This window comes from Ursus americanus, chromosome 4 (assembly GCF_024610735.1).
Source record: "Ursus americanus isolate L20-20 chromosome 4, mUrsAme1.1.p, whole genome shotgun sequence".
Lineage (NCBI taxonomy): Eukaryota > Metazoa > Chordata > Mammalia > Carnivora > Ursidae > Ursus > Ursus americanus.
In genome coordinates this window covers 26,524,870-26,542,981 of record NC_142130.1, presented here as the reverse complement: position 1 = coordinate 26,542,981, position 18,112 = coordinate 26,524,870, and the positions used below count along the sequence as shown (strand labels likewise).

Below are 18,112 nucleotides of genomic sequence, written 5' to 3'. Positions count from 1 at the left end.
AATAAAAATAGCTCAAATGGACTGAGCACTAATTATGTTCCAGGCACTGTGCTAAGCACTTTATATACATACTTAATCCTAACAACGCTTCTATTCTTGTGCCAACAATGCAGATGAGGACACAGGTTTAAAGATGTTAAGTAAATTTACCACATCCCAGAGGTAGTGAGTCGCACTACCTTACACAGATTGTCTCAGTCTAAAACCCATGTTTTTACCACTACTTGCTAATGAAATGATACGACTTGAAAGAATAGGTCACGTATTCATTCACTGATTCAAGACATTTATTGAACTATTCCTTCATATGAGTCACCATGAAGTGGGGCAAATAGAGATGAATAAAATATTCAGGGTCACTTACAATCAGAAGGCAGAATGGTAAAGTGGTTACACTTGCCCCAAGTTCAAATACTGGCTCTACCACTAACTGACTGTGTGACTTTGAGCCTCACTTTTCTGTTCTACAAAGAGAAATAACAGGATAAAGTTATTCTTTGGTTTCAACAAGCGGATATTTGTAAAGCACTTGAAAGATGCCTGGCACATGTTATCAAGCTGTTTTTCGCTTATATCAGTAAAGGCATATATGAGACTACATATGCATATCTCAATAAAGACTTCATGGCGCAGTTCTATTTCTTGAAGAGTTAGGCACCATTTAGCTTTGTAGAGCCAGAAAGAAGAAACTGATCTTACATGGAATTAAATTTGCCTTTCATATGCTTAGTCCTCAATACATCAGATTTCAGAAACTGGTACTGAAAATCTTATAAGGGAATAGCTCTGGGTCCAGTGTTTTGGGGGACTGATTACATAAAACACCTACACAAGAACTGTAAAATTTCCAGCTGAATTGAATTGAGCCACGGTGCATACATTTTCATCCATTACTTAGTACATGTGGAAACAAGAATGATATTTCAGAAAAAGCAAAGGAATCTGGTTTTGCCTATTTTGCCTATTTGTGTGTGTGTGTGTGTGTGTGTTTTGAGACATGCTAATGGGAAAGTCTATGAATGACACATCAGTGAAACTGAACTGTCTTTCTCCTCTGTTCATAGGACCTTATATGACATCAAAGCAGTTTAACTCTTCATCTTATACATAAATTCTTCTGTTTCCTTTCACTGTTTGAGGCTCCAAATACATCAAACCTGGTCACCACCCTACTTCAATCCTTTTGGTGACCTCCTGCTGCATTTTGCATAAAATCCCAACTCCTTCCCACAGTCTACAAGAAAGCCTGATGTGCAATGTCCACAAGAGCCAAACTGTGGAAGGAGCCGAGATGCCCTTCAACAGATGAATGCATAAAGAAGATGTGGTTCATACATGCAATGGAATATTACTCAGCCATCAGAAAGGATGAATACCCACCATTTACATTAACATAGATGGAACTGGAGGAGATTATGCAAAGTGAAATAAGTGAAGTGGAGAAAGACAACTATCGTATGGTTTCAGTTATTTGTGGAACATAAGGAATAGTAGGGAAGACATTAGGAGAAGGAAGGGAAAAATGAAGGGGGGGAACTTAAGGGGGGAGATGAACCACAAGAGACTATGGACTCCGGGAAACAAACTGAGGGTTTTAGAGGGGAGGAGGGTAGGGGGACGGGTTAGCCCAGTGATGGGTACTAAGGAGGGCACGTATTGCACGGAGCACTGGGTGTTATTTGCAAACAATGAAGCATGGAACACTACATCAAAAACTAAGGATATACTGTATGGTGACTAACATAATATAGTAATATATATATGTAAAAAAGAAAACCTGATGTGGCCCCAGTTTATCTTAGGACCTTATTCCCAGTCCTTTTTCCCCTCTCACCTGGTCCCTGCCACCTCAACCATGATCTCAGACCAGCCTGGCTCCTTCACAGGCTCTTCCCTTAATTCAAATGTCATCTTCTCAAGGCAATATGCATATATATGTGTATTAGCATAATATATGTGTGTGTACGTACGTGCATAAAACAAGTTTTTTTTTTAATTTCAATATTACATATGTAATTTATTTTCTTGTCCAGTTCCATCCTTTCTTTCTACCTCTTGAGGACAAATAATTATACTACCACCTAGCTATCCATTTATTTATTCGTCCTTTCCTCATGATTAAGCAGCTGCTATTGGCTAGGCCCTGTTCAGGGGATATAGCAGGGAGTGGGGTCTTTGGCCCTGTGGGTGTTACGTTCTAGTGGGGGCTGAACTAGACAATAAACAATGAACAGACTAAATATGTGGAAGCTGATAAAGGTGACAATTGCTATAGAAAAAGGAAAAGCAGAGTGGGTCAGTGAGATGAGCACGGGCATGGGTGGAGATGGGAAGCAGGAAGGGGGTAATTTTATATAAAGCAGCCGAATAGCCTTTGCTGAGAAGATATTGGAGCAAAAGCTTCCAAAGAGGTGAAGGAGTTAGCTTCTTGGTTATCTGAGAGACGGGCAGAGAGGAAACAGAATGCAAACCATACACAGCCTTACAAGGTATTTTAAAGACCGGCTCACACACTGAGCGAAACAACGTGTGGTTCCTTGTACCAGTCACTGTTCTGGAAACTTCATTTGTATTAACTGACTTAGTCATCACTAACAATCAAATGAATTACATATTGTGTTTACCTCGTTTCACATGAAGAACTTAAGTAACTTGCCCAGAATTATACAAATGGAGCCAGAATATGAATCTATGTAACAAGACTCCAGTCCCCTCCAATATACTGCCTCTTGGTCTAGAAAATTCTGATCCAGTGATTCTGAGGCTTCAGTGCAGAGGCCCTAACTACCTGCTTCCTTAACAAGCTGTCCAGACGATTCAGATGCAGATGGTCCACGCACCACAATTTTTCACCAGTCTAATTCCTCCTCCACATGAAAACTTTCCAGATATTTTAAGGTAAATATCACACTCACTTCCTATCCTTACCATCCCCATTGTTTGTCAAAATGGGAAAAATGTCCTTAGACCAGTGGAAGCATCTACTCAATACACACCCCCTCTCCATCTGTGTTTCATGTGAATTTCATCATCTGGCTGAGGCTTTGGGGTAAACAACAGTGCTGAATGAGGAGAGGAATGAATATTTATTGAGGGCCCTTTGGGTGCCAGGTAATAAGTGCTAGGGACTTAAAACATTTTATCTGACTTTAACCTTGGCAATGTACATAAGTATATAGATACAGGTACAGATATAGGTATAGATGTGTGTCTGTCTAGGTTAGAGCTAGAGTACGCTAATTACCATTTCTCAGATGAGGAAACTAAGTCTGCACAGGCTAAGCAAGCAGATATCTAGGATTCAATGACTTTAAAGCCAGCCAACTTTTCACTACCCACTCTAACCATTCAATCCCCAACCCCTGCCATTGTTTCATTCTGTAATTGGAAACCGAAGTCTAATCTTCCAGAAAAGTGCTATTTAGTGTGTATTTCCACTCTCCAGCATCCATCATTTCTGTAAGTTGAAAGAACTCCTATATTTATTCAATGAGAGCCAAGCCTCTTCCATGGGCACTAAATTAGCTCAAAAGAAGAAAGCAGAAAATATGCACTCATAATGCTAAAATTCAAATGAAAGCCAAATATTTTATCTCTTTATTTCTTTGTAGAAGATTATGGTGATTAATGGTGATACAGAGCTTGCTTTATATAAAAAGGCTCTCTTTTCATTTCCCAAACAATAAATGTCAGTGTGCATAACCCAGCCATCTATTTTCTCTTCCCACCCCCAAACCTAGATACTGAGGGGGAAAACAGTTTACAGGTCATAGGAATGTGGCAGAATCACATCCTGAAGGACATGGAAGGTGTCTTTATGGATCTAACTCCCAGTGCAGTGCTCAGTTGTGAGTCTCACTGAGGACAAGGAGCCTGCTGGGTGTCTGGGACTTAGGACACCCCACATGCCATTCTGTATGGGTACCTCTGTGGAAAGAAAAAAGCAGTTCTTCTCTTAGCTTTTCATGATATCTCCCAAGTCATTACTCTACAGGCACAAATTCATAGAACACCATACCTTAGAGAGCACCTTGTCCAAATTTCTCATTTTAGAAGTGAGAAAAAGGACTCTGAGAAGGAAAAGCAATTAACCAGTAGTGGGGCTTTTGGACTGAATCATTAAGGGGGAAAAAATACTTAACTTGGAGTTAGAAAGCTGGGACCCAAGTCCCAGCTCCACTATTTGCTAGCTGTGTAGTCTCAGCAATATTTAGCCTCTCAGACTCAGGATATAAATGTTAGCAACACGTGCCTTAATTACCTCCGATTATTTAAAAAAAAATGTGTGTGCGTATGTATATAATAACAGTCATTTTGAGTGGTTAAAGTACTACATAAACTAAAACTTATTATTTGAACCTAAGTCTTGCACTTCCTATTCCAATATCAGTCTGGGCATGCAATTGAATATCATTGCAGCTGTTAATCATAATAAAGGTTAAAATTCCCAGGCACCAGACCCTTATCAAATGTTATGGCATGTGACTGACACCTATCAAAAGCCTGATGAAATGGGTTTCACTATCCCCTTCACAGATGATGAAAATAAAACAGAGGGCGCCTGGGTGGCTTAGTTAAGCATCTGCCTTCGGCTCAGGTCATGATCCCAGGGTCCTGGGATCAAGCCCCATGTGTCTAGGCTCCCTGTTCAGCGGGAAGCTGACTTTCCCCCTCCCCACTGCTGGTGCTCTCTCTCTCTTATTATCTCTCTCTCTCTCAAATAAATAAATAAAATCTTTTTTAAAAAAAAAAGAAAGGAAAGGAAAGGAAAAGAAAGGGAAAAAAAGAAAAGAAAAGAAAAAGAAAGCAGAGACGGACAACTTGTGAAAAGTCACATGCAGGGAAGTTGGTCTCATGCTAAAGCTCACGAATGTTATATAGCCACAGTTGTAGGTTACCATAGCATCTAACCATAACTGGCTTAAGGAACTGTTATCTATGAAAAGAACACTTTCAGATATCAGAGTTTATAAAATGACTGGTTCTCTTTTCTGTTGCCTTTAGCATTGATTGGCAAACAAAGAAGCCAGTGTAATCATAAGGACTTATGTGCCAGACAGGTAGAAACCACACGCTTCTCCTGGGTAGAAGCTAGATATAAAAGGTCACCTGTCTTTATTCCAATTATATCAAATAATAGATGGATGGACGCTCATTCTTCATTGCTTTTAGCAACCTTGAGATCGAAGTTCATTGCAGCTTCCCACCTCCCTGGAAACTTCCTACTTTCTTTCAGGTAATTAATTTATGACACTTGACACTGGCCTTGCTGTCAATATATGCAAGCAAGCCCTTCCTTCCCTGTGTTTGCTGCAAAACACCCTTTTTTATTAGGATAAAAATGTCTTTTTTTCCATCATTGAGCCAGTGATGTCCAACCTTCTTAGAGTCTGTGACTCGTTAGCATTTTTCTGATTTTGTAAATATAACATCAGAGGAAATGAAAGTTACCTTCCAAGTCTGTAGAGACAGCCTTTGAGATAATTAATAATATAAAAAAGTGTGAGACAACGAGAAAGCCAACACTGGGCCAACCTGACACAGTATGAAGTCATCGTTCCCTTCACTCTGCACTTTTTACATATAAGTGCTTCAGCTGCTTAGGCGCTAATCAGGGACTTGGACAAGAACACAACAGGACAAATTACTGGCCCAGAGTGAAAACAAACAAGTAAGTTTTGAAAATCACAGTAGAGATAGAAAGATGATGGTATAAGCATGGGCAGGCTCAGGAAAGGATTCCAGCAGCAGGCGTAGGAAGGGAGAGGAGGAGAGGACATGGCTGCTGCGGCAGTATGGTGTGAGGACACAGAGAGGGGACATTCCTGAATCTAGCTCTACAAGTCTTCCAGTTTGATGGTGTGGTGTCTAGCAAACACGGCATAGTAGACCAGATGCCTTTTGCACTCAGGCACACGCCAGTTCTAGTTCTTACTAATTGACTAACCTTGAGTAAGTCTGTAAGTCTCCCTGAGCCTTCGTTCTTTCATCTGTAAAAGGCAGACAATAATATATATCTGAGAGTTATTTTTATGCTTAAGTGAAATGACAGAAGTGCACGCACCAATGAATGCTGATTTCCTTTGCCCTCCTCTGTTTGCCCGGAAAATAGATCTCTTGGTATAAAACATAAGGGTATTTTCTCTTTATTCCCCTTTCTCCTTCTAGCCTCAACTTTTACAAAGAGATATGGGGACAGGATTTCAGAGTTGAAGAGAATCTTAAAGAAAAATAACAATGTATTGTAGCAGAAGAACCTCCCATTTGAGGCCCAGAGCTAGAGACTTCTCAGTCACAGACAAGATAAAACCAGGCTCAGAATGGCAGGATGAGGATGGGTGGGCCATCATCAGTCCTAGCCCAGGCCCTCAGTTCTAGTCCAGAGGCCATGCAATCTCAGGTCTTTCTCGCCTACTTAACCTCTCTGAGCCTCAGTTGTCTCCAAAAATACACAGAGTCACTGCAAGGATTAAATGAGGTGATACTTGTAAAGCACTCCCTACAATCCACAATGGAGTTCAGTAGAGAATAGCTATTAAATTTTGATTTTCACAATTTAACAGACTAATAAATTGAAAGAACTAGTAGCAGAAGAAAGAATTCACGTTTATCAAACGCCTCCCATGAATAAGGTGCTGGGATAGGGACTCCGGTTTCCGGGCAGGCATGAGCGGTCTTGTTTCCTGGCTGAGGAGACAGGAGGCTGACTGCTGTACACTGACTTGCCTCAGGCCCCTGTCGGGTTCTACAACTCCACACTGCCCCAGGTGCCAGAGCTGGGCAGAATCAAGTCAGGCTACCAGGAGGTCTTCCCATCAGTGCCACGACCCCCTCAGTGCATTCTCACTTTCTAAAACAGAAAAAAAGAAAAAAGAAAAAAGAAAAAAGAAAAAAATCCAAACCTGAGCCAATGAGTAGCTAACCTGAATTAATCTTCCAAAATATCAGATGCCAAATGTTCTGTAACTTTTGCATCCTTTGGGGTTTTTATTTCTCCCACAGAACAATTTCCAAAATGGGCAAAGAGCACAGTAGGTGGCTCTCTTTAATATTTCACGGGCAAGGCGACAGTGACTCACCAGATCCTACATCTGTGTCACCAGCAGAAGCCCTGACAAAGTTGAGCAACAAATGAAAGTGTGTGCTGGAGATAACCTTTATTATTTTTTTTTTCCTCTTCTGCCTCCTCCTCTGATTTCCTCCAGCCACATTCTGCTTTTCTAACAGTGCCAGGTAAGAGGACGCTCACTGGATACCTTTTGGCAAAAGCAAACATATGCTTCCAAATGCCAAAACCAAGAAGCAAAACGTTTCTCCTAGAACTACATTTGCAAGCCTGTCTGCTTGCTGCAAAGCAGAGAAACCTGATGGCCTGTGGGGAGTCTCAACGGATAAATGGCCCCATTGCCTGGGCCAGAAACAGATCTGTTCGTTTTCCTACATAAGCCTGCAGCCATCAGTTTCCACAGGGAGCACTGAGGCTCCAGACCAGTGATCAGCACCGCCAGCAAGCAGCGAGTGGTCTTTTCTGCAAATGCTGCCTCTGCCTACTGCTCTCCATTCCATCCTGAACCCACAGCGGTAGTGAAAGAAGTGAAGAACACTATGGTCGCTCATGACACTTGTTCCTCCATCTTCTTACTACCCTATGATTTAGCACAAGGGTGAAAGACAGAAGAAACCACTCACAACAGGAAGAAATACGTAATATAAGTCTGAACTTTATGTCTTCACAGTCCTCCTCCTCTTAGGAATGGAAGGTGCATTACAAAGAACACAGGAAAGTAGGAAGGTTGCCTTAGAGACCAGGGCTTTTGAACTTCCTCTCCCCAGAGCTGCATGTTTCCAGATTGTTCCCTCAGCAAGAAAATTTCCTCTTTGGGACAGAAAGGATACCCTGCAATCACCAGCCCAATAAAGTCAACTTAACTGAGGTAAATTGTTAAAGAACTCACTGGAGAGGTGACAGGGTGTGACGGGGCAAAGCCCTTAACTACAAGTTACAAGGTGTGAACTGTACTTCCAGGGCCGAAACATAATAACCATGTGACTCTTAGCAACCTCTCCTTTCTCTGAGTCTCACTCAGTCTCTTTCTCCATAAATTGAGACCAGCTAAGAAGAGGTATCATTTAATGAGCACCTACTCACTACATATACTTTACATTATTCCACTGAATTTAATCCTCACGCAAACCCTTGGGGTAAGCGTTTTCTTTTCCATTTTAGAATTGGATAAAACAAAAGCTCTAAATGGTGAAATAAATCGCTCAGTATGACCTAGCTGCAGAGGAATTAGGGCTGAAATTTGAATTTGACCACAAAACCTAAGCTCCTTCCACCACTAATATGCCTGCCATGTCCTTCTCTCAGGGTTATCACAAGTAGCAAAAAAGATAATATACATGGAATATGTTTTGGAAATTTTGACGTTTCTATATTATGTATGTATGAATTTTGTAACAAATAATCCGGATAAGGAGGAAAGGTGTAACTGGGTATCCTTTCTTTAAAGAACCAGAACCAAAAAAAATTACCTTCCAATCTCCCTTCCATCCCCTTGTTCTGACCTTATTGTTAACATTTTCTTTTTGCCCACAAGTCCCCTATTTCTCAGGCACACGTTCAGATGTATCCTGGCCAGCTCACCACAATGCATGCACACGGAACAGGCTGACCGAAGCAAGTGATCCCCTCCCCTGCAAACACTGGGTGCGGGAGGTACCTACAGAGGCACCACGAAGTTCTTCCCTTCCCTCAAGATGTATCACATCCCCCCCCGCCCCATGCACTCATCAATTCCCCACGCAAATGGGAGGGACTGGGAAGCAGGCAGCCAACTATAAATGCTGAACACTCAATTCGGGGACTTACGGCATAGGCAGGAGACAGTAGTAAATAACTGCATGAAGTCAATCAGAATAAAATCAATTTTCATGAGCCTGGTGGGGACATATGCGGGGAGCTATTTCATTTAAAAATAACAATAATTAAGGAAGAGTAGAGTAGACATGTGTAGCATTTGTGTTTAAATGAGGTAAGTCTGTGTCCGGAGGGACTGAATTTAGCAACATCACGGCATAATCCCAAAGAAATACATGAGAATTGTGTTGCTGTTTTCCTCTACTAAAGAAAACATAAATTGCTTGTCTGACCTAAGACAGCAGGAATACAAGGTTTAGCACAGTCTGTAACATAGAAGGAACTTCCAAATTCTGTTGTCTTCCTACTTTTCATCAAATTCAAGACCCTCTTTGCCAATAAAGGATGCCTCAGACCAGAGCTTCATAGACCTGAGGCTTGGCCTAAAACCTAGGGGGCTTGGCATCACTGAGAAACATTCGTTTTATATTCCAACTCAAGCATCCATGATCAAAGTCACATGCAGACAGCACTCAGAAAACACTTCCTATAAAAGATGTTCAAACTCCAAACAAGAAAACTCCACAGCATTCCAGATTTAAAAAAAAAAAAAAAAAAAAAAAAAAAAGGTCACTTTAAGGTAGTATGAAATCACCTTTCTGAAAATCCACTGTGTATAACAATATTTACAACAGTGGCCATCAATCTCCAATTCACCGGATGCCAGGCCAGGCACTGCACTAACACACTATACTGTTTGAATTATCCCATCTCATCCTCCCAACTACCCTCAGGGCTCATTGTGATCTTTAGAATCTCCATGTTGCGCCCGGGAGGGAAACTGAGTACCAGAAAGATTGAATAACTTGCCCGACCAAGTTCACACAGTTAATACTCGGCAGAGCTGGAATCAAAACCAGGTAAATCCTCTTTCTCAGCCGGTGGCTAACCCAGATCGGTGAACAGAGCCGCAAAAGCGCTTCCAGAGGCGCGGTGGATCTCAATTTCCCCACCGGAGGTGGAGGGAAGACAGACTGGGTACTGGTTCTTAAAGGAAACGGCAGAAGTTTGCTTTTCTGTTGGTGATTTTTCTCTTCAACTCAGCTTCCTCGTTCCCTGCCAGCACTCAGAAGTGCCAGGGGCCATGGCTCCGTGAAGCCAGCTATTTCTGACCCAGGGGCATCCCATCCCCTCCAGGACCACCAGCCTCCTCCCCGCGCTGGGAGACAGATGTGAGTACCAACCCAAGTCAGCGGCGCCCCGACGTCCCTCCCCTCGCCACTGCCTCCCCAGGAACCAGCCAGACACCCTCGGCAGGGGCATCTTTCTGAGAAAGCAGGTCAGGGGAGGACGGAGCGAAGCTGCAAGCAGCCTTTCCCCAGGCTGTCACAGCTCCTGGCTGGGAGCGGCACGAAACACGCTGGGACACACTGCCCTCTTCTATCCTCACCGCCCACAGCAGCGCCCTGGAGAAACCCAGGCAGGGGTACACCAGGGTAGATCCCTCAGAGGGGTGGAAGTGGGGTGCAGCAACGCGCAGTCGTCCCCAAACTGCGGTACCTAAATCTCCACAAAGCAAAGATGGGGCTCTGGACAGTTGGGTTCGAGTCCCGACCACAGCACTAACTAGCTGTGTGATCTATCCCAGTCGCTGCCGTGCTCTGTGCCTCAGTTTGTCCTTCTGGAAAATAAGAGGGTTGAGCGAGACGATTTTCAGGAGTCCTTCCACCCTGAGATTTCTGTGGGGAGGTGATTCCTCCGAGCCTTCAAGACAGCGAGAGACTCACCTTTCTGGGGAAGCAGAGCGGGCGCAGCGAACCGGTGGGAATGGGTGCAGGGTCGCTCAGCACTGCTTCTTTCGGTGAGTCTGGCCAAAGCGGAGCCGGGGGACCCTGATCCGGCCAGTCTTCCCCCAATGAGCCTCTTACTTTCCGCCGCACTTTCTTTTTCCCCCTTTGGGGCTCCTCCCCCGGCGCGGCGCGATTGGCCGCCGCCTGACTGCTCCGGCTCCACCCGCCGCCCTGGCTCGCCAGCCCCCGGCGCTCCTAGCTTCGCGGAGCCGCGGCCGCGGGGCGGCACCGAGGGCAGCCCCGCCCGCGGCGAGGAGGAGCCGCGCCGGGCCGGCGTGCGGACTGCCGCGAGGCTGCGCCTGGCCCCGGCTTCGCCCCGCCACGGCCTGTGCTGGCTCGAGCGCGCCCGCAGAGGAGAGGGTGGGTCGCGGAGATTGGCCCGCTGCCAGGCGCGCTGGGAAGATACGCCCCCACTAGACACAGAGATGCACACATGCGTCCATTGCAAGATCCTGGTCTTACAGGCGAGATCGATGCCACCCTGCCTTTTCTCCCCGGCTCTGTGTACTTAACTGCCCTGCTGCACCAAAGCCGTGAATCAATTCAGACTACAGGATGTGCGCGCGCCCACCATGTGCCAAGCACAGAGTGCCACAGGAAGAAACAGACTTAATTTCGGTGTTCCGGAGCTCTTGCTCCGCCACAAGTGACAGTCGTGGGACAAACAAATGGTCATGACAGCAGGACTGAATCTGTATTTTCCACGGGTAGATATGAGTGCCTAGCACAGTGCCTGGCACAGTGCCTGGCACAAAGTAGGCCCCAATACATGTGTATTGAATGAATGAAAGAAAGAAAGAAAGAAAGAAAGAAAGAAAGAAAGAAAGAAAGAATCGTTATAGAAGGAAATAATCTCAAAATATATTACTTCCCTTTTATTCATTCCCATTTCTCTAGATTTCTGCCAGAGACCTCAAGTGCTCTCTCCCATTCTAGATGGTCGTCTGTATAATCACCCTAAACAAGATTTATAATGACTTTCATTGTTCTTTGTTCAAGAACCTTCTGTTGGTAGTCCCTCGTGATTTCTTCCTGACTGGCAGGGCCCCTTCGTCATCTGTCCCCATTTTTGACACTTCCTGACAAAGGCCGTTTACCACGTTAACTTGTCTCTTCACACATACCTTGCCCACCACGGCCTCCTTGATTTTTTTTCTTAGAGTTACCTAATTGAATCTTATGAATTTATCCAAGAAAGCGAGATCCAGAGAAAGCAATTAAGGCAAAGGAGAACAAAAGACATGAGAGAAGAATAGGCGCTGAACGAACTAGCAGGTGGAACTGGCAGGTGGCAGTCTCTACCAAAGATGGCCAGCACAGCTAAACTCAGACAGTGCCCCTGCCTTCAAGGAGCTTAACTCCCCAAGGCAAAATAACAGGATAATCCAAGCTGTAGAAAAGTTCATATTCTTTTTTTTTTTTTTTTAAGATTTTATTTATTTATTTGACAGAGATAGAGACAGCCAGCGAGAGAAGGAACACAAGCAGGGGGAGTGGGAGAGGAAGAAGCAGGCTCATAGCAGAAGAGCCTGATGTGGGGCTCAATCCCATAACGCCGGGATCACGCCCTGAGCCAAAGGCAGGCGCTTAACCGCTGTGCCACCCAGGCGCCCCGAAAAATTCATATTCTTTTCAAGCTTCTTGATCAAGCTACAGTTGATCAGTCTCTCCTTCAAACTCCTTCTTACCCGACTTCTCATTTTCCATTGATTCATCTGCTGCTCCTTTCCAGATTTTTTTGTTGGATCCTGCACCTCTTCATCATCTCTGAAGGTTAGAATGGCCCAGACCTTATGCAAAGTTCATGTTCTTGCACTTACTGCTATCACTTGTGAAAATTCGACCCGAGAAATGATTATTTGTCTCTGGCTACCTGACACGAGCACATGCTCACAACATTGTTACTGAACCCAAAAGCAAATAACCCAAAAGAACTTTTAAAATTACCTGTATGAAACAAAAATAAAACTGTCCTTTGATTTATTATTCATTCATTGAACATATTCAGGGCATGGACTTTTGTTCTTCTATAATATACTTATCAAGCACTTTATAAGTGCTTACAGTGTAGTGGGCAGGTTGCATATATCAGCTCATTTAATTCTCATGACCAATAGGGTACGATTATTATCTGTAATTTATCAATGAGATACAGAGAAGTTCTATCTAACCCATGGCTACAAGGCCGCAAGTGGAGAATGCAAGATGAGAACCGAGGCAGTGAGTCTTCCTGTTATTAGCCATTCCACTATACAGTCTCATGTGCTTCTTAGAAGTCAAGACTGTGTGCCAGGCACATGCTGGTGATTCAAAATTGAACCACATGTAGTCCTGGACTTTGAGGGACTACTCATAGCTTAATGAGGATGACAGACTTATAGAAAAATAATCATTGTATTATATATTGTAGTTTGAAGATAACACAAATGGTTGGGAATGAAAATAAGGAAATAACTAAAGCTGTATATTCATATAAATAGAATATCTGCTGTCAAATTAACATATTATGAAAATATGTTTACAAAGGAAAAAGGCTGACGATATAATTAATAACTTTGTGTGTAAAAGTTTGTATGTATGGAAACATACATCCAGTAATTGAAAGAAATGTGGACAGGTGTTAATGTGTTGGGATTATGAGAGTATAGGCATAATTTTTAAATTTGCTTTAATGTCAAAATGTTATTGTAACAATTAAGAAAAAATGTTCTAGAACTCATGTACTGGGCATTCAATGAACAGTTGTTCCCTAAATGAATGAATGACTGAGGCTACGAACTCGCTGGTGTCAGCGCCTAAGAGTGCTGGGTGCGTAGAAGATGCTTGATAAAATATTGCGAAGTTGATTGAAGTATTTGGAAATGCATTACCCTCTCCTTCTGCTACTCTCCCCCACCTCTTTTTTCAGATTATCTTTACTCATATGCCTCAGAATATTGCTAGTCCCTTGAAACCAATCCAATCAGAGTCTTGACCCTAACACTTCAGAGTCAAGGTATCAAATGACCTCCTTTTAGCCAAATTCAATGGTTAATTCTCAGTCTTCACCTTACGTGACCTATCAGCAGCATTAGCTACAGTTGATCAGTTTCTCCTTCAAACTCCTTCTTACCCGACTTCTCATTTTCCATTGATTCATCTGCTGCTCCTTTCCAGATTTTTTTTGTTGGATCCTGCACCTCTTCATCATCTCTGAAGGTTAGAATGGCCCAGACCTTATCCTTGGTGTGCTTATGTTCCGTCCCTAGGAGATCACAACCAGGCACATAGCATTCTCAAACATTTGTGTGACAATGACCAGCAAATTTAAATCAACAGTCTGAAACCCAGACTCTATTTACCCTATTGCTTCCTTTATAAATCTTCTTAGGTGTTTCATATATATTTCAAATTTTACGTATATAAAAAAAACAAAACTATTTCCACCCCTCACCAAACCACCCCAGCTCCCAGTTTTTCCAGTTTTGTAAGCAACACCATCCTCTACCCAGTTGCTTAGGCCAAAAAGTTGGATTCACCATTGATCTCTGGTTTTTTCTCATAGCTCATCTGCAATCCAACAGCAGATTTTCTATTTCCTCTACATTCAAAATGTATCTCAAATCTGACCATTACTTCTCTTCTCCACCACAATCACCACAGCCCACATTCACTGTCCTCTCTCCCTTCATTGGCCCTCTACTTAAGCTCTTGCCTCCAGGATCTTTTCTCATACTTCCAAGGGAGTTATCGGTGGAAATCAGAATAAATACAGGTTAGGGGTTGAGGGCAAGGACCTTGAAGCCAGACCACCTGGGTTCAAGGTCAAATTCTGTAACATATTAATACAACAGGTCAAGTTACTTAACTTCTTTGTGCCTCAGCTTCATCCTCTGCAAAATTAATTAATCAATAATATAATGTCTACATCAGAAGGTTGTTGTAAAATTAAATGAGTTCATTGGAGACGAGACTGACACACAGAAAGCCCTATATACATATTAGTTATTATTTTTACTACTAATAAAGTGTCATCCTCTGCTCTCAAATATTCAGTGAATTCTCATCATGATTAGAGAAATTTCCAGAGTGCTTACAGTAGCCTACAAGGTCCTACATGATTCGGCACTGAATTACTTCTCCACATCTTTCACTGTGTGCTCCTTACTGCCACCTGCCCATGTTAACACGTTCTCATGGTGGGCCCTTTGCACCTGCTGTTCTCTCTGCCTGGAATTCTCTTCCCCCTGGCTTGTTCCCTTACTTCATTCATGTCCTTGCTCAATCGTTACCTTCTCATGAAACCCTTTCCTGACCACCATATCAAATACTACTTCTTTTATTCTCTATCTTAATTTTGTTATTTGCCTTTTGAATATTGCTTTCACTGCAATGTAAGCTCCAGGAGGGAGGTCTGATGTTTCCCTAGCGAACAGACAGTAGTCTGGACATAGTACTCATTTAATAAACACTTGCTGAACTGTGAATCCAATCCAAAATTCTCATGATTCAACTGAGACCCAAAGATATTAAGTGACCAATTCTTTGCCCAGACCAAGACTGGAAGCTTTACATTTTTTGCAAGGGCAGAATAATTGGAAGAGAAGAAATAAAACAATAAGTAGCTTTTCTTGGCTGGGAGCAGAGGAAAGAAAGTACAGTACAGAGACATTTTACTTTAAGTTTTTGGATGGAAGGTGAAGAGCAGGACTGAGCCAAAACAAAAAATGTGAACAAGGAAACAAGTAATGATGTCACCCTCCCTGTCCTTTTATGTTCTCCCTTTTTATATTTCTTAGCCCTTTTCCCCTTCCATCCCCACCCGAGCCTGGTAGCTGCTCTCTGGCTGTCCCTTTGCTGGGCTCAACCATGCCTTTTCCCATTGCCCCCGCAGTGCCCTGTTTTCCAAGTCAGTTTTCCTTCTTGCTCCTTAGAGTCTCTGTCCCTGATAAAAGCCTCTCTCCCCTCAGTTTGGTTCGCCTAGGTGTAGGTAAACAAGCAGGTTGAACATAGTCGTGTTAAGATGGAGACTGCTAAGAGCTCAGCCCTATCTCACCAGTGTTATGTGCTCAGGTGCCCAAACACTATTGAAAGTCAAGTGGTTTGCAAGAGGAAATTTGGCTGTGCAGAGACAGACTTTCTTCATTCCTATCCCTCAACCTAGCAGGCTGTTTGATGTGCAGCCCTGGAAGAAGAGAGGTGAAAGGGGGAACTCTTGGATCCCTTCCAGAATTCTCTTTGCATAGGGGTGGAGGTGAGCCCCAGGAATAGGTGGTTCTGCATGGAGGTGTCAAGTTCAACACAGCTGGACATTAGTTAAATCCAATGAAAATGGGATTTTATTCTGTGACTACTGACAGCTTGAAACCCAGAAATGCTTCAAATGTAGGTAAAAAACAAAAAACAAAAAGAAAAACAAACAAAAAACCCCCACTAAGATTCATTCTGATTTGTGCAGAGGAAATTCGGGTATTCAAAAGAGAATGAAGGAGTGGGGAGGAGAGGGGTTCAGGAGAGTCGAGAACAAAAATTACAAGAGATTGGTCAATGTAAATATGATTAGGCCAGCTGTATCTGCTGGTTGGCATTATGGAAGTTAAGATCCTATCCTCCCACAGCCACTGGCCTTCCTGACGATTCCAGTTCAAAGGAGTAGCTCTCAGGTCCTTGAGAAAGATCCTTCTGTGTTGAGATACATAGTCACAATCGCGAGCCCTTTTTAGTAAATGCTCTAAGAAAAGAAAAGAAGGTCAGAGGCCTATCATCAAATGTTGGCTTGAACAGATAGCAAATTTTCCTGGCAGCGTTGAGCTTTCTCAAGCAGGCATTTTAATGGAAGGCTGGGGTCATCACAGGAGCACAGACTTATGCTGCTAAAAGCCACTCTAGAATTTGGCCTAGTCTCTTAGCACAGGGGTTTGAATGAAGTTGCTATGTGCTAAGAATTCCGTAGTGTTCAGAGGCCACTAGATTCTTTTACTAGATACCATACGTCGTCGGAGAATCAGAAACCCCATTCTCCCAGTTGCTTCTCCTTTAAAACTGGCTTCACCTCCCTTGAAGTGCTTGTGTGCACTGTCAGGCTCCTCCTGCAACGTCACAGGAGTGTATCTAGGTGAGTGACAGGGTGACGGGCAAAGACATGTTTTCCGAAAGACAGCCTGAGTCTTCTTGGCCTATGGCCTAAAGCTCCTGGAGACTGTTAGAAAAGGCCTAATTTTCTCTCCCTGCTTTTCTCCTTCCAAACAGAAGCTTTGAAGTAAAGGTCAGGATTTTAATAAAGTCTTGGAGGATGGTTATTATGCAATGTTGACACTTCACTACAGCAGGAAATGTAGAGACAGGAACTTTGCATGCAGAAAGGAGAAACTTACCTTTATGGTTCTCACTTGGCCTTGTAAGTAGTTAACAACACATTTACCAGCTTCCAGCCTCTAAAATCTAATCCAAATTGAAGGCATGCTCTTTATAGAGATATCATCACCTATATTATCCCATAAGCCAAACCACGGCAATATTCTTTAGAGCAGACTCAATCTCAGTCGTTCACCATCTGGTGAATAACAACCAATCAGTGCCAGGTAAAATCATGCTAATATTTGCTTGTTCCTACAGCACTATAAGAGGGCTGTGCCATTTAGCCTCCTTTTTTTTTTTTTTTTTTCTGTGCAGCAGAAGGAAAAATGAATGATCTCCTAGCAGGCAGGCACGTATATTATTCATCTCCAGAGAAGGGTTTTCAAATAGTCATCTGGGATTCAGAGACTTTGTATGGGATTTTTTTTTTCTCTGCCACCAGCATTAAGAAATTTGTTTTATCTTTTATTCATTCCTTTCTTGAAGCATGTGTTGAACATTTGCTCTATACAGGTACTGTGGGTGATGCTGTGGTAGGGTAGACATGGATCTTACATCATAGAAGAAGATACAGTGTCTACTTAGATTCTACAAAGCGGGGCTGAAATAGTATCTCTTTTTCAGTGAACAACTATTACATGGCATGCCCCTCAAACATGCATTATTTCTAAAACTTACAACAGTTTTGAAAGGTAGACCTAGTTTTCCCTACTTTTAGTGTTGAGAAAATAAAGTCATAGAAGCTTACTTGCCTAAGGCCACACAGCTAGTTAGAGCTGAACCCAGTGGCAAACCCCAGATTTAACACCTTCTGAAGGCCAGACTTCTCCATGCTACACTAAGGTCCATGAGAAAGTTCAAATAAAGTACCTTTGGAGTATGGAGGAAGGAAAATTGCTTCTGTTTGGGGGGGATCAAGGAAAGAAACTGGGAAGGTGCCGGTAGGGGGACTGGAAAGACAGGTAGAATTAAGGTTTGTGATGACAAAGACGTAAGGACTGAGCAGCTACAGGACAGAGAGCAGCATGCATTTATTCATCCATCCAACCACTATTCCATACATAAA

General features: G+C 43.0%; 1 protein-coding gene across 1 annotated transcript in view; it reads right to left on the bottom strand.

Moving 5' to 3' along the window:
- IL1RAP (interleukin 1 receptor accessory protein) overlaps nt 1-10,811 on the bottom strand; it is a 120,609-nt gene extending 109,798 nt beyond the window's left edge. Inside the window, exon 1 of the mRNA XM_045811221.2 lies at nt 10,648-10,811. The gene's annotated coding sequence lies outside the window, so the exon portion shown is untranslated. The remainder of the gene's footprint in view (nt 1-10,647) is intronic.
- Between the last annotated feature and the right edge of the window lie 7,301 nt (nt 10,812-18,112).